Here is a 16,478-nt window from a genome sequence, read left to right as displayed (position 1 = left end):
ACATGTCTCTCTGGAATTTTAGGTCCTTGTTGCTTGTGATTTCAGTCCCAGGATGTTCACAGTCTGTCACCTGCAGTGCCCTTTCAATGGTAAAGCCATGATAGTAAATGCTAAGGCTGCCCTCTGCCCCATCTCTGGTAGGCCTCCTGACAATTAGCATATGTCTTGTAGAGGTGTGTTGAAGAAAACACGCAGAAACAGGTCACCAGGAGGCTACTGGTAGCTCATTAAAAAGACTAAACCTCTCTCCAAACACCATCGAGTCCTCCCCATTTTTAAAATAGACTAAGGAAGAAGCATAGAAGGCAGACTCCAGAGGTCTTCTATTATTACCGTTCTTCTTTTACACATACTGTTTCATTTTTGTTCCTGTTTTCAGAATCTAAGAAGTCCCCTACCTCCACCTACAACTACTTCGATCATCTTTTTATTTTAATTGTTGAAATTAACCTGAAAGAAATGTTATTGCTCCAGAGGTATAAGGCTAAAAAATTCAGCAGGACCCTGTCCTCAACTGAGGCCATGCTTCTTTGGCCTATGATGACAGAGCAATCAGTCTGTTCACATGATCAAATTCCGGCTGTAAGTTAACATTCTAGACATCTGTACTGTCAGGAGAGTATATTTATGATTGGTGTATAAGGTATCCAAGCCATGCGCCCTCCCAGGCACACACAACTCTCAGGAGAGACATTTCCAGTCCTAGGAGCTGCAGTGCTAGAGCAGCCGATTCTGATGGAGCTTCCTGAAGAGTCTCAGTGGAAAGGTTTTTTTCTTCGAGAAGACAGTGAGCAGAGGCTGCAAGAATCCTTGCACTTCACCTGGGTTTGCTAGCCTGTCTTTTTGTTTTCAGTACAAAACATAAATTTGAGTTAGCTACCTTTAATTTTTGTAGTGATGGGTATGAGTTTAGTCATGTGTCAAAAGTCATAGAAGTGTCCAAAAATAAATTGACATGTCATTAAAAAATAAAGTTAAAAAGGAAAAATATGACCAAATGAGACAAGAAATTATATGAAAATGTATTGTGAAAATGTTTATATAGTTATCATATAGCTCGTATATCCCTCCTGATTTTTTCTATTTATGGATTAACCTGCAGAATTTTAGTATATATGTTAAGACTCATTCATGTCTCCATCTATATGATTATACAAATTGGATCATTATATGCATCTTTATATAACTTGATTTTTCACTATTATTTCTTAGCTATTTTGTCTGTATCCATACAAGTAGATATTCCATTTCATGACTTATTCCATTTTATGGCTATAAACTAATCCCATTATATTATCCTATTCATTTATTTTCATTAAACTTTAAATCTAAAATATTTAAATATTTTAAATTCTAAAACTTTAAAACATGAAAAAAAATTTGTCTTTGGTCATTCACCAAATTAAAGTCAGCTCTATTTCCTTCTTGCTCCAGCAGGAGAACCAAAAAGAGAAATGAACTAATTTGGAAATCCAAATACCAGAAAACATGGGACACACCTATTATTAAATAGCATACTAGTTATACTTTGAAGTACTGTGCTCAATGTGTTTTCCTTCAACCTTGATCTTTTAGGTATTTCTAAGTTAAAACAAGATTGTTAATCTGAAAAAAAAAAAAAAAAAAACTATACATATTCTACAAAGTATCTAAAAAGTCTGGAAACACAAGGAAAATAGTATATTAGTGTACTGCAGGTCAAATATATTCATCCTCCAGAACTGTGGTAGCATGAGGGAAGGATTGCTGATTGCCAATAGGTCTTTGACCTAAGGGCTTAAAAATAACTTGTCAATGTTTATTTTCTCTTTTTAAAAAATTTCTCCTTCCAAGCATATGATCCCAGCTTCCCATATAGGTGGAGGGAAGAGTCAGAGCTCCTTCTTGTTTATATTTGTAAGGAGAACAGGGAAGAACAGGAATAATACTTCAGACTTGCAGTACATGTTTAATTCCCTTGAGATCAATGTCAACTGCTGGATGCTTGTTTGTTCTTTTTCTTTCTATTTTTCTCTCTTTCTTTTCTCTTTAAACAGTTGCTTATATAGCTAATATGTTCCAGAGGAGTAGACTTAAAGGTTTCGCCTTGAAGGGACACACAGCAATCATGCCATGCTTCTGTCACTCTCCCTCCACCCCAACAAGTCTAGAGACCTCCTCTTTGCAATAGTAGTTATCTCCTCAATGATACCCTGAAGGTTTCCCTTTTCTCTGGAAAAGAAAACTATGAATCACAGCCGATTTGTAGTTTAAACAGACTGTAACTCAAGTGTGACGGTAACTCCACTGTTTGTTCACCAGGCTATTAAACATGTCACTTTCCACGGCAGTGTGAGAGCACAGTTTGATTTAATTGGCCAAACCCAAGAAACAGAAATCTTCAGGTGCCTGGCACCTACAATACACCACCTTTCTGTTTGTTTTTCTTTTTGTACTAGGGATTAAACCCAGGGGAGTTTTACCACTGAGTTATATTCCCAGTTCTTTTTATTTTTTATTGAGTCAGGGTTTCACTAAGTTACTGAGGGTATCACTAAATTAATGAGATTTGTCTGTGTTAGCCTCTCCAGTAACTGGGGTTATAGGCATGAGCCACTGTGCCCAACGGCCTAGAGCTTCTTGCTTGGACTTGCCTTGGGTTGGCATTTAAGTTAAGAGAAATAAACTAGGCCAGTGGGTCCCATAAAGACTGTGAATACCAGAATAAAAATGTAATTTTACAAAAGCACAGAGGGAAGATTAGGTAATAAAACTGTGGGTCAAAATAAATGATGTTTTTTACTTTTATATAAATGATTCAAATTTCTGGATGGAAAAAGTAGGCACTATACTAAAGTTAGTGAGTAATCCCTGGGAGTAGATATTATTTATTTGATTTGATTTGGATAGCATTGTTGTGAAGTTTATAGTCTAAAAAGTGAATTCCACAGTGGGGCTCAGATTTGGGGATACATTTTTTCAACACATCAATCACTGAACTCATGGCAATCATTTTTCTCCCTCTGGTAGAAACTCCCATCTGTGAACTAAGTGCCAATGAAAGGTTCTCCCAATCCCCTCTCAATGACTGCTTCTCAGCTAGAGAGTTGGAGGGTTATTTTTGTTCATTAGTTTTTGTTTTAAATGAGAAATTTCCCAGTTTTTAAATGTCAGTTTTGTAACATTTTAAGGAAACCAGCTTGTGTAAGGATATAATCCATGACCTGAATTTGGCCCCCAGTTACCACCAGGTTAGAGTACATTGCAACCTTCTTGAGGACATCTGGTCTACCTCTGTTCCTTCTCAAACATTATGAGAAGTGCATCTTTCACAGTGAACAGCTCATATCACAAAGTATCCTCAGTAAAAGAAAGTAGTCCATGGTGACTACTAAGAGTCATTGCCAACATAGCACCTTTGCAAGGATACAAGTCATTTGTAGTATAGCTTGCTCAGAGCAGACAAATTCTTTTCAAGTCAGAACTTTGTGTTCTTATTGCAACATGGGTTTTTAAAGGCAGTATGTTTTGGAGTCAAAAGAAACCATACATGTCATGTAGCCAACCTCCTCATGTGGCAAATGAGAAAACTGAGAACAGGACTGAAGATGGAGCCTGGTATGTTGATTTCTGCTCTCCTGACTTTGTGTACAGGACCCTTTTCAACAGGGAAGATTCAGCTCCAAAATTCTCCAAAGACTGCTTTGCAAGCAGGCATATCCTTTTTCTCTAATCCTCCTTCTGGAAGTTCCTATGCTTTTATTTGTCTTTCCAAATCCTTCCTCTTAAGTCTAGTTTAAGATTCATATGTGTGTTTAAAGTTTTTCCTGATTGCTCCAGTGGGGACTCCCTCCTCAAAATCTCTTTAGCATTTTCTTTGCCTTTTGATTCTTAACCAACAATTTCATTTAATTATCATGTAACATTTCCCATCCCCAATGACAATTCTAGAGCTCTTTGTACATCAAAACAGGAAATCTCTCAGGGCCTGGCAAATAGGAGATACTTAACCACTTACTGATAATATTGGTGAACAAAATGCCTAAAAAATTTTAGAATAGTGGTTAAAATATGCAGAAATGCCAATAGTTACTTTCTGTAATCTTGGACACAGAATAGCTTCTCTGAACTCCAATTCCTTCATTTGTTAAATAGAGATAAGAATAATACCTACCTTTGAGGACTGTTTGTAAAGATTAAATGAGATGAAATGCTCAGGTTTTGGTTTGCCCTCTTTGAGAAGCGGATGAGCTCGTTGAGAGGGTGCTTCTGTTTACTACAGGCTTCGCAAGAGTGAAAACTCCATATCTGGGCTCCCTTTCCCATTGTGGGGTGCAGAACTAGCTTAGTGTTTAATTCAACAGCACATAAATGATCCTGAGTCAGCCAGAAAGAATTTTAATACAGCAATTATAGTCAATCACTGTATTTTTTGCATTTTATGCTCCTTTAGGGTTTGCATCTCTCCAGAGAAAAGTTTACATTTTGCTTAGATTCTCAGTCTCAGAATGTCCTGGAAAGAGTTGAGTTTAATCCAAGTCATTGCTTCTTTTACTAGAAGTTTATAAGGAATGCAAGCATAATGATATAGTTGTTGCATAATTATTATTTGATTTGGAAGAACAGCATCACCAAGCCTACATCTCTGACTTGGCTATAAATTATCTTTAATGATATGTTAAAAATTAAAAATTCACCTTCAAAAGGATCAAAAGTTTTTTTCTTTTTCTATAAAGGAAACATTATAAATATTATAAAGGAAATACTTTGTTTTGAAAATCACATATGCAATGTGAAAACTTTCATTATGGGAACTTTGGTTCAGTAAGAAGCCAGTCATGTCACCTAATAATCACCTTGTCTGTCTAATGCTTGGTCTCTTTCCTAAGAAATACCCCAGTACTTGCATATATCTTTAACTTTGTCTCTTTTGCTTCCTCAGCTTCTTGACCTGTTTCTGGGGATGCAAGAATTTTTAGGGTGGCAGTGGGAAACAGATGCCAGAGATTCTCTCTTGAGAGATTTGCAGAATAATGACAGATATAATAGCTGGAGAACATATAGGCAAATCCCTTGGTCTCTGAAACCAACTCCTTGGATTTTACTATCTTTGATCTACAACTCACTGTGTGATCTTTGGGGAATACTTTGTTTTTCTTACTTCAGTTTCCTTATTTGTAATGTGGGGTTAATAGTAATGTATCTCTAAGAGTAACATGAAATGTCTGCTAACAGCAATATCTGACATGGAGTTATTACCAAATAAATGTCAGCTAACAGCAGGATGATTCCTAAAGCACTTTTTATAATCATCTTGCATCTTTGGTACAATCCTGAAGTTTGCAGAATGGGAATTGTGGTGGACATTCTATAGGTAAGAAACTGCTATTTCCCAAAGTTAGCAGAGTATCAGGATTGACATTCAAGTTTTCTGGCTCTGATGAGAATATTCTCTTTCCATATCACACTCACTATCCAGAGTTAGAGGAATCTGTGATGTGTTCATATGAAAGTGAAGGCTACCTGTCCCTGGCCAAGAGAGAGACTTTGGTGGAAAAGATAAAGATAAAGTTACTAAGAAATCAAACACGAATTTTCCAAATAACCCCCATAACAGTATAATCTGTTTCTGTGCCTGTCCAGGAGATAAAGATGGGAAGAACTAGGATAGAACATCTTCCAAGAGAGCAAGTTGACATACATACTGTCAAAAACATTCAGAGCCAGGGAAAACTCTCACTTGCTTCTTCATAAGTACTGAGGCCAAGTTTGTGGATTCCATTCAGTTATCAAAGCAGTAGGGACTCAGAAGGTCACTATGCCAAGACGGGGCCTAGATATAATTGAGATAAATTTCATTATGGTAGTTGAACTCTGCCAGGGAAAGGCTTTCTGTAGAGTAAAGGGGGAATGGAAACTTGGATCATACAGGATCCCTCTTCTTGCAGAACTTGTACTTTGGTGGACTCCTGTCTGAACATGGCTATGATGTCAGGCAGTTTATGTTGTAGGTAATGCAATCACTTGGTTTCTACTAAAAATTCTCTAGGGTCTCCCTGGTTGGGTTCCAGCACAGTACTCTCACTGTGGCACATCCTTTTTGGCTTTGCTCGGGCTGCCCCCAATTTCCTTTGAGTCCATTTTGTGACTTTGATGGCTGCACACACCTCCTCATCGGGTTAGAAGATCTCTACAACCTCAATTCTAGGCTTGTCACCCTGGTAGAAAATCGTCACACCTCCTTTTGTCACTTCTAGTTCTTCTGAGTCTCTACCTTCCTAATACTTGTTGAATTTCTCTGATTCTGCCAAGTTATTCCTTATATCACAAAGTCTGGTCCTAGATTCTTCTCTTCATAGAGGAAATGAGTATTGAGAGTGACCTGCAATTACAGACACTCTGTAGACACTCACTAGAATGTCCTCTATTTCCTTATTCTGCCCTATCAAGAGAATGACATGGCTCTGACCCCTGTGTTGCCTTGAATTGTCATTTGCTCTCTCCACGTAATGGTTACCCAGCCTAGGCCATTCTGCTTGACAAGCTCAGTGGAAGCTCAACTCAAATTAGGTTTGAAGTCCTGCATTTAGTCTGCAGGTGGGTCAACACTGTGCTTCATTCCATGGTCATAGTCACTAGTTACCAATATCCCCATGGGTGTGTGGGTTTTGTTTCCTACCCCTCAATTCCTTAAATCTGGAAAATGAGAACTCCTTAGCTTCCACTGGCAAGAATAGCCATGCATCATGAGGACTCGGTATTTCCTTTGCTAAGGGAATGTCAAGGCTTGGGTTGATTACTGAATTGATTCTGGGTCCTTTCCATCACTCCTGTCTCCTTTTTGTGCTCCATTTCTAGGAAAATCTCTTTTAAACCTGAGAACTGAGCTTCTGTGTTATGACCAGCATTTGTTTTCCATGTAGTTTCCCTGTGGAGAGACCATGGTTCTGGAATCACAGAAACCTTATTCAAAACTTGTCCTATCAGTTTTGTCATTTTGCATAGTGTGACGGCTAATTTTAGGTATCAGTCTGACTGGGTCAAGAGATGCCAAGGTAGCTGGTAAAATATTATTTCATTATATCTATGAAGGTATCTCTGGAAGAGATTAGTATTTAACTTTGAAGACTGGGGTTAAAATCAACTCTCATCCTCTGCAGATGGGAATCATCTAGTTCACTAGGGCCTGGGGAGAATGAAGAGGGAAAGGAAGGGGGACTTTGCTTTGAACTGGACTGATTACCTTTTCTCGCCCTTAAACATCAGTGTTCCTGGCTCTTGGGCCTTCAGACTATCATTTACATGATTGGTTCCTCTGGCTCTCAGGATATAGGATTTAGACTGAAACTTCACTATGAGTTTTTCTGGGCTTCCAACTCAAGAAGGCTTCTTAGCCTACATAATTGTGTGATCAATTCCCTCATAATAAATCCCTGTCTATGTATCTGTCCATATTCTATTCTGTTTCTCTGTAGAACCCTGAACAATACATGTGGATTTCGTGGCTTCTCTGAAACTCGCTTGCTTTATTTCTTAGAAAGAATTCAGTGGCTTAAAATACAAGCTTGTAGGTTTATTATGAAAATTAAATTTAATACATTATGAAAAGTGCCTTTTACAAAATGGATGTTTAGTAAATGTTCGTTTTCTCTCTTATCTGAAGTTCTACTCTTGAGGTCAACTATAGTAGCCACAATTTGATGCCAGTTGCCTGCCTGAATTTCCATATTGTTCTCTCCCTAAGATGACACAATTTCATATTATTCTACCTGGACACAGAGTCTCCTGTTTCATAATTCTAGTAGTGATTCTACCTGGACCATCAATTGCCACCTCACTTTTCCATACCCCTGCTGTGACAATGTATTCATACTAAAAGAAAGAAGAAGAAAAAAGCCACTCAAGTTAACCATGCTTAAAATATGAAATTTTATAATGATGACTTTCCTCAAAGGAAGTTGGTCGTATATACTACTGAGCTCTTTAGGGCAAGAAAATTCTGAATTCATGAGTCTCTCTTTGAAAAGATCTTGATGGAAGATCTCATTATGGTGCATTCATTCATCAATCATTCCTTAAGAATGAGAGACCCTGGATTTAGAAAGTATTTTAATTTTTTCTGTCTCTGTGGGTTCTGTTTCACTAGTGGTTTTTCTAGGTCAGGGAAAAATATAATTTATTTCAATTTATATATTTATATGTATATATAATTCAGTTTATAATCCAACTTATAATTCAATTTATATATATTGAAAAATGTATATTCATTTGCCGATATATGTATGTATACATACATTTGTCTCTATAATTATATATATATATATATTTGTATATATGTGATTTTTCTCTGAGGTTTTCTCTATTTACTTCTCACAACCAGATGCTATATATCTATAGCTAAGCTGTTGAAGCCTTATTCAAAACACCACAGAAAAATATTTTTTGCAGCAAGAGACACTGTTCTGATGGCTCCTAGCCTGAACATAATCTATTTGGGACACATATCCCTGAAAAGTTTCCCTTCTTTTTCTCCCTATCAGAAAATACCAATCGTTTGATCCTGGTACATCTGTGGATACCAATGAGATGTGCCTATGTCCTCCTCTCCTTCTATAGCTCAGTCATCAAAGAAAGTTCAGGAATTCAAAGTTTTGCCAAGCAAATCATAGAGCCCAGAACCCTCTACATGCATTAATGCAATAGGCTTTGGATTTAAGGATATTAAAACCTAAGCACATAATATGGGAAATACTTTTCTTAAGTCAGGTTACAAAAATATGAAGCACCCACATTGGACATCAGCTATTGGAGATTGATTTCACAAGAAATAAGAACCATTTAACATTAAAAAAAATAATGGGAAGACATAATTCAGAACAGAGAATAGCTATCCAATGGAGTAGATTGAGGCCTATGAAAAATGGAATTTGTTTTTTTGATTTGCATCAGTTTTGAAAGACTTCTTTGGGAAAATGTCACCCAATTCAATTTCCATTTGATCCTGCCAGGGCAAGTGTATTGTTGAAGGGCACATGCTAGTCAATACCAAGCAGGGAATACCCAACCCACTAGGTACTCAGTCTAAGCATCTTGGCCCAGGCTCTTCACATTTAACTATTGTGGGACGGATGTTACTGGTGGAGAGGATCGAGCTAACCTGAGGTCATATCCCTGTCTTGAGTGCCAGGTATGGAGTACACATTTAGTACACACTTTCTGAAAATGTTCAGTGTGTGTTGCCTTTGTTTGATCACCACTGATAGGAAGTGTTCTTGCATCTGTATGTAATCTGATCATTATTGGATGTTTTTATTATTTTATTAAGGGAAGAAGTGACACTTCTTCCTTTAAAATTCAAGTTATGCATTTTACTTGGACCTTTAAGCTGTCTACCACCAATTTGTTATAGTAGATTTCATCATCTCATTATTTTTTTTGATTTCTACCTTTATTGGGTCCTTCCTTTCTGCCTACAATGATTCTCAGCATTCTTTTGTCCTACAAAAGCATTTCCTTTCATTGTTATTCAGTGAAACTTATGAATTTGAGTGTCTCCAGATGCCAGGCTCTACACAGATATTATGAATGCAGCTATGAATAAGATGCACATAGTCCTTGTCATCACTAAGTTCACGTTTAAGCATGACCTGGTGTCTTCTTAAATTACTTTCAGTATTGTCCCTCTGTTGTATTGTAGTGTTTTTGAACAGCATGATCTACTCTGACTTTCTACTGTTCTTTATTACTTCTTTTCTCCTTAGTCCACTGTTATCTGATTTCCACCTCATTGTTCTACTATGATGATTTAAAGGTCACCAGTGTCCTCTTAATAGGATGACTATATATTCCTGTTTACTGCTGTTATCTTGGACCATTTTCAAGAGTACTTGCTTTGCTCTCAAAAGTATCCTGGTGTGGATAATGATTTAGGATCACCCATTCTTACTTATCAATGACTGAGACCTCTACTCAGTCCTCAGTCTCTCTGACCTTTCTGTCTTATTTTCACAGTGAAAAATATTGGTTTGAACACCACATTTTAAAGAAAGAGCAGTGTGGGTATAAATCCTGAACCTTTCACTTTCTGCCTATGTGGCCATGGAAAAGTTACTTAATACCCTATATATTTTATCTTCTGTAAGATAGAAAATGATAGTACTACCTTATAGAATGGGTAAAGAAGTTCAAAAATAAAGGTTTGTGATGTAATAGACACAGTGCCTAATGCAGTGAGAGACATTCCCCACCATCTCCTGTCCTGCTTCTTGAAGGCTCTGTCCTTTGGCTCTGATGACTTCCCTCAGACTTCTGCCAATGTGATGCATCGTCGTCCTATTCTGTCAGCTGCCACTTTCTGTCAGCTCATCTCCCTGTTCTCTGCTGTCCTTCAGTGTCATACTTTGCTGAACAGCATATGTGAGCATAGATAAACGTGCCTCAGAAGGTGGTAAAAACTGGGGACGCAGATTAGGGAGCACCCAGCCACATGCTAAAGTGGAAAATGCTGTTTAGTTGAGGTACAGCTCGGAGGCAAGGAGACACTGAGACTGAGAAAGTCTAGAGGAAAGGGTGTGCTGTAGGAGAGGACCAAGGCAGGGGGGTCATGCCCATTTTCTACTTTCCATAAAAAGAGGCCTCCATATTGAGGATACTCAGGATATGATTGATCAAAATACAGATATCTTCAGCATGTACCTTAGGGTTTGGTGGAGATGAATCTTTCATAGTTAACAGAAAGGATATGGACTTTGGGTCACATAGGTGTGTGGGTTCAAATCTTCTTTCACTTGTGGATCTTGGGGCAAGAGTTAACACTCCTGGTCGTTGGTTTTCTCCTTTGTGCTTAAGAACAGAGACTTTAGAGGAGGTTTGACTTGGGTCTGTGTTTGGTCTCCTAATGTATAACTCTGTGGTCTTGGGAGAGTTGCTCATCAGTCATTTCTCAACTGTAAAATAAGGATAATAATAATAGTGACACAACCTGATAGGATGAAGTTGAATGAAACTGTGTGAGTAAATGCTTGGCATATATTATATGTTTTATATATGCTAGATTCTATTATGTTGTATTTACCTGTGTTATTATTTCACCATAAGGTGAAATTCAATTTCTTCCTCTACAAAACGGAAACAGGAACCCTTTCCTAAGTATGTTAGGATGGATATATTGAGCTACCATTTGTGAATGCTGGGTACATAAAACAGACTCTAGAGAAATCATAAATTGAAAGAAGTTAAAGCAAGCTATAACTAGGGCTGATTAAAAATGATTACCACCAATTATATAAGTATTTGCATTCCACCTCCTTCCTATTTCATCTCTGCTCCCTTCTCTTATCCTCCTAAAATATCACCTCCAAAAAGCTAAGGATTTGGGCTATCATTTTACTACTTTCATGCTCTGTGCCCCAGCACTTGGCACAGTTTCTGGTACACAATAAGTGCCAAACACATATCAGTTAACACAAAATGAAGAGAAGTGGGAGAGAAGCCTTAGTGGGAACCATGAGTCAGGCAGGTGAAAAAGTTGCATATGAATGAATATTGCCAATTTTTTGCAGAATCACTAAAATGAGGATCATCTGTACCCATTGGAGTCACATTCCACAATCTGTCACCAAGTCACTGTTTTATATAGAAGACCTTCTATTGTGAGGGTGAGGGCCATTGAACTAATTTGCATGGGACAGAAATTAGCTTTGGTAGTTATAAGTTGTGGTGAAGAATGCGACCCTAGATTTAACCCTAGGAAAGGTCATTGGTGATAAAGCAGGGTTAATTTGAACATTAATATATGTCTTATGCTTATTTTGTTTATTGCCATAGCACATGGGATGAGCTCTTTTCAGGAGGCAAATCCAGGCTTCCTTGATTTGTGAATTAAATGTTTGGTTTCCTCTGTTCATACTGAAGTGTTTCACAGGAGAGATCCATGTGGTGGGGGAGTAGACCCTTCTTTGGTCTAAAGGATATAATATGATGGGGTACATTGGATTTAATGATTCACTTTTGGTCATATTAACTTCAGAGGACTTTGCTTCTCATCTAGGTGTTACTAACTCCCCGTAGTCTGCTCTTCAAAATTCCTACCTATGCTTTAACTACCAAATAAATAGAAATAATCAAATACAGTCAAGAGAAGACCTGTTATTTTAATAGAAGACCCACAAATAAGTGCAATTTTTTTTCCAAATTTTGGCCCCTGCGAGAGGCTTCCTCCCTCATCTTGGTACCCCAGGTGTATTTCAGGATGTGCAACTAACTCTTCCTTAAAGCTCCTCTGGAAGATGCATTGCCCAACTCCTTTGGGGAAGAGCACATGACCTGGTCAATAGAAGCACTGTCAGCACCCGGCTACAGTTCATTTATAGTTTGCCTCAGCTGCAGAGAGCTGCCTGGCACGAAAGCAAACTCTTCCAGGGTGGCCCCAGCCCACTGATGGATCTTGGTGGGAGCAGGAAAGATCCTGCCCTTTCAGACCTTGTGGGGATACTCAAATAGGCTGCACACGCTCAGAGCTTTCCAGGGCCTGGTGGAGTGTTTGTGGAGCTTGAATCACTGTTCAACTTTCTCTCTGCTCTAGCCTGCTTTCTCACCCTCCATTTCACAGATGTTGGTTGCAACAAATATTCATTCATGCTCAATTCCCTCCCAGCATCTGCAGCACCCGCCATCATGATTAACCTTTGCTTGAGGAACAGGATTGTCATTACATACCCCAGGCACCACCCATCATCTGCATCCTCTCTCGGGTGCAGCTCCTATTTTCAGAAAAGGACATTTTACAGGCTTTGTGTCTGACAGCATGCACGAGTTAACCCTAAGTATGCCAGGAGTAAGGATCATTATCTGTGTCTGCATTCAGAAGAAAATGGGAAAATAGATTGTCAGGGAATTTTTCAAGGGTCATATATTCTCTCCATTTACTGATGTCATTAGCTCAGAGTCTATTACACTGAAGGTTAAGAATGGAGCCCATGAAGTCGAAGAAAGAAACAAAGTTAAGGAAGGATAAAATCCAGCTAGCACTTTTATTTTTAACACTAACTGAGGTCTGTTCATGAGGAGGCACGTAGTTTGATCAGGGGCTATTTGGAGAGAGTGTTAGCTTTCATTCCATACCCTAGTGCTGGGGTTCCATCTTGCTAAGGGAAGAAGAAGGTAGTTCCAGGGCTAGGAGAGCAGGAAACAGCTGCTGTTGAACAGTCATCTCATTCTGGGAAACCTGTCTCCTCTGAGCCTCAGTTTCTCCATCTCAGTAAGCGAAGAAGTGATTTGGGCCAGTGAAAGTGCATTCAACTTGCCTCCATCAGTTTCTCTAACTTTTCATTGTTCAACAAATTTCTATGCCATAATTAATCCTCTCCTATGATTTAAATAGGAGAGTATCAGTTATAATTTAAAGTAATGTTATGAAGCACATTCTTAAAGCTATTTCTCTATGTCATTGTCTCTAGTCTCCCTGCATTAAAATCCTAGAATTAAAATTAGGGAGTCAAAGGGTATATACTGTTCTAGAGAAGTTTAAAATTTATACAGTAGAATTACCCTATGATACAGATGCATTTTTTATTTGTCCTTACACACTAAGAATTCTCTTTGCTTTTGTAACATTATTAAGTAAGATAAAACCAGGCTTCTCTGGGTATTTGAACATGTGCTGTTAGGGACAATTTCAAAGCAAGAGAGTGTAATATCACCCTCAAAATAATCTTCTAGGTGAAACAGTGGAAAATTGGGATCTTTTTCAAGCAAGTGTCAATTTGGCCCAGAGTCCTTTTCCTGTGTCTGATGTTTGTTTAAGGCATCATTCCTTTTAGACTCAACAAATAACCACTCAAGCAATGTACTCCTTTCTCCTACTTTTTAAACCTAGGGGAATAATAGACATTTTCCTTTAGGATATAAATGCTTATTTCATATATGTATATATGAGAAAAAAATGAGCATGACACTTTTTCCTTCCCCACCAGCAAATGGCCCCTCATCAAATGAGGCTGGAATTGGGCAATCATCTGCCTGTTTTCTTCTCTCCTCCTAAGTATTCCTTCCTTCCTCAACACTATGATTCATCTGCTTATTATTGCACTGTAGAGTTGGGTCAAGTGTGGTGATCATATGGGTATTAAATGGGTTCAGATGAACTCTAAATTTTGACATACAGAAATTATTAATGTTTATTGTTTTCTCTCTAGCCATCTCAACCTCAAAAAAGGGTTAAAGTTAATAGTAAACATTTTACTTAACCAAAACACAATATAGTGCTTACACTAATTGTAGAGGGCCCAATATAATAGAAATAATATATTCATAAGAATAATAATGACTAAGTTTGAAATATATTATCTTAAGCATTGTAATGCTATGAAATTCTAATTAGAGCAACTGCAGTATCAACTAAATAGCAGCAGTTAAAATACAAAGGGGTAAATTAAAAATACCTTCAAAGAGAGCAAAAAAGCAGATGTGGCTGTGGATGTTTAGGGTCAGCTTCAATAAACTGAATTAAACCTTCTGTAGAAGGTTTAATTGGATCCCTTAACACTAGAGCTTGGACCTCCTTCTTGGGGGCCTAATGATCCAGGGAATCCTGGATATTTTGCACCTCTGAGGGTTGTGTGTGCAACAGTAGAAGCAAAAGAGCTACTTGGGAGAGTCTAGAATTTAAACTCAACTTCAGCCAGTATTTATCTGTTATTCTTTTCTTTTCATTGATCTCTCTCTTACCAGACAGAGCTACCATCCAAGTTTCTTGAGTTCTTTTCTCATCAACAATAATATAGTTTTGATAGAAAGAATTGGTTCTTTAATTCTTTGTCCACGTTTTCAACCATCTTCTTACAAATGTGTTCCTGCTGTGCAGACCATCCGTCTATGGACTTTGGAAGTTTCTTCTGATTCTAAGCAGTATATTTCGAGCTCAATTTATTTTCTGTGAGATTGCATTACATGTTCTCCATGTACATTTGGCAGTATTTCAATTTCAGTTCAAGTCTCTGTGTCTCACTTTCAAGCTGTGAATTTTCATATTGCAAAGATATTTTCTTGGTTTGGATATGTGATTGTCCAGTAAACTCGTTGTTATTCAATTTTCTTCACATAAGTTTTTGGATATTTCTTGGTTTTTCACCTGAAAGACTTTTAAAAGAAATATTTAAGTTAACAGGATAGGTGAGCTTTATTTAAATCGTCTTCTGATTGGTAGGGGATAAGGTTTACTTCATTTGTGACTTTGATCTTTTTCTCTAACTCCTGGTTGTCATCCACCTGTCCCTGTCTAGATCACAGGCTTGGTCTTCAGGGTGGTTTTGGTCAGAGGTTTAAACTGTGTCTTTATTATCCATGACCTGTTTTGTTTATACCTTTGTGTTTTCAAATGTCATTTCCTGTGCTTCAGTTCCCTCGCTTTTTGCTTTAATCCCTCAATTTCTTGGGCAAGTACTTCTGGACTTCCCTGAAGTTGAGTTCTTTCATTCAAACTATTATTTTATTCTAAATTTTTTGAACCTTATTCTTAGGCATTTTCAAAATGTGTTTTTCATCACTTAACAGATTAGAAGGAGCTTGATGCCTCTTGAGGTGTCGTAGGTCTTAAAGATGAGTCATCATGGGTCCATAAAGGGACACTTTAAGGGACTCACTTCGTTTTCTTCAACAAAATCTATTGGGTCTTCTGGTGAAGACTCATTTAGGTTTTTTTCAAGTCTTACCAAACTCAGAGTTTGTGACCTCAGAGGACTGACCTTTGCCATAGGTGACTAAGAGTTTCACAGGATCACAATCAGCCCCATCTGCCAACCTATGATGGGATCATGTCCTGACAAGCCCACTGTAAGTCAGAGATGAGAAAAGTAAACCATGCCTGTAATGTCCATACCAACCACAGACCACAGCTTAGCAACACTGTGCACTGTAAAGCTTGGCATGTTTGCCCTCACATCTCATGGCTGACCAGCACTGCTCTCACTGCCCCCAGCCAGCATCCTGAGGGTATCACACCACACATCACCAGCAAGGGAAAAGAAAAACTTTCAAAGTTCAAGTATGACTCTATTGAATACAATTGCTTTTTTTGCCACAATAAGTAAAAAACACCCTAATTTGAATAATTTTAAGTTGGTAGTTTTCTATACTTCAACCCAGACAGAAAACCTTTTGGTTAGTTTTTCTTCCTTTCTTAAAGTATGGTAACTCTCTCTCCTGATAAAACAACCATAGTATAATATACCAGTATCTCTCAGGGAATCCCAAAGAGACCTTGAACTTTTCTCAAGCATTCATATATCACCAGCAGAGCACTAAAGAGTTGCTTCAGGAACAGTTTGCTGGACTTTTTTTTTTTTTTTTTTTTTTTTTTGTGTGTGTGTGTGTGTGTGTGTGTGTGTGTGTGTATCAGGCAGCAGTCTTTCCATGGTTCCAAAGAGCACCACAACTCTGCCTCTGAATATCAGTGTCCTGTGGGTACACTGACAGCATTCAATGGAACCTTGTGCAGTGTT

The sequence above is a fragment of the Sciurus carolinensis genome, chromosome 5, assembly GCF_902686445.1.
Source record: "Sciurus carolinensis chromosome 5, mSciCar1.2, whole genome shotgun sequence".
NCBI classification, from domain to species: domain Eukaryota; kingdom Metazoa; phylum Chordata; class Mammalia; order Rodentia; family Sciuridae; genus Sciurus; species Sciurus carolinensis.
The sequence above is the reverse complement of the archived record's forward strand: the minus strand, read 5'-3'. Positions refer to the sequence as shown.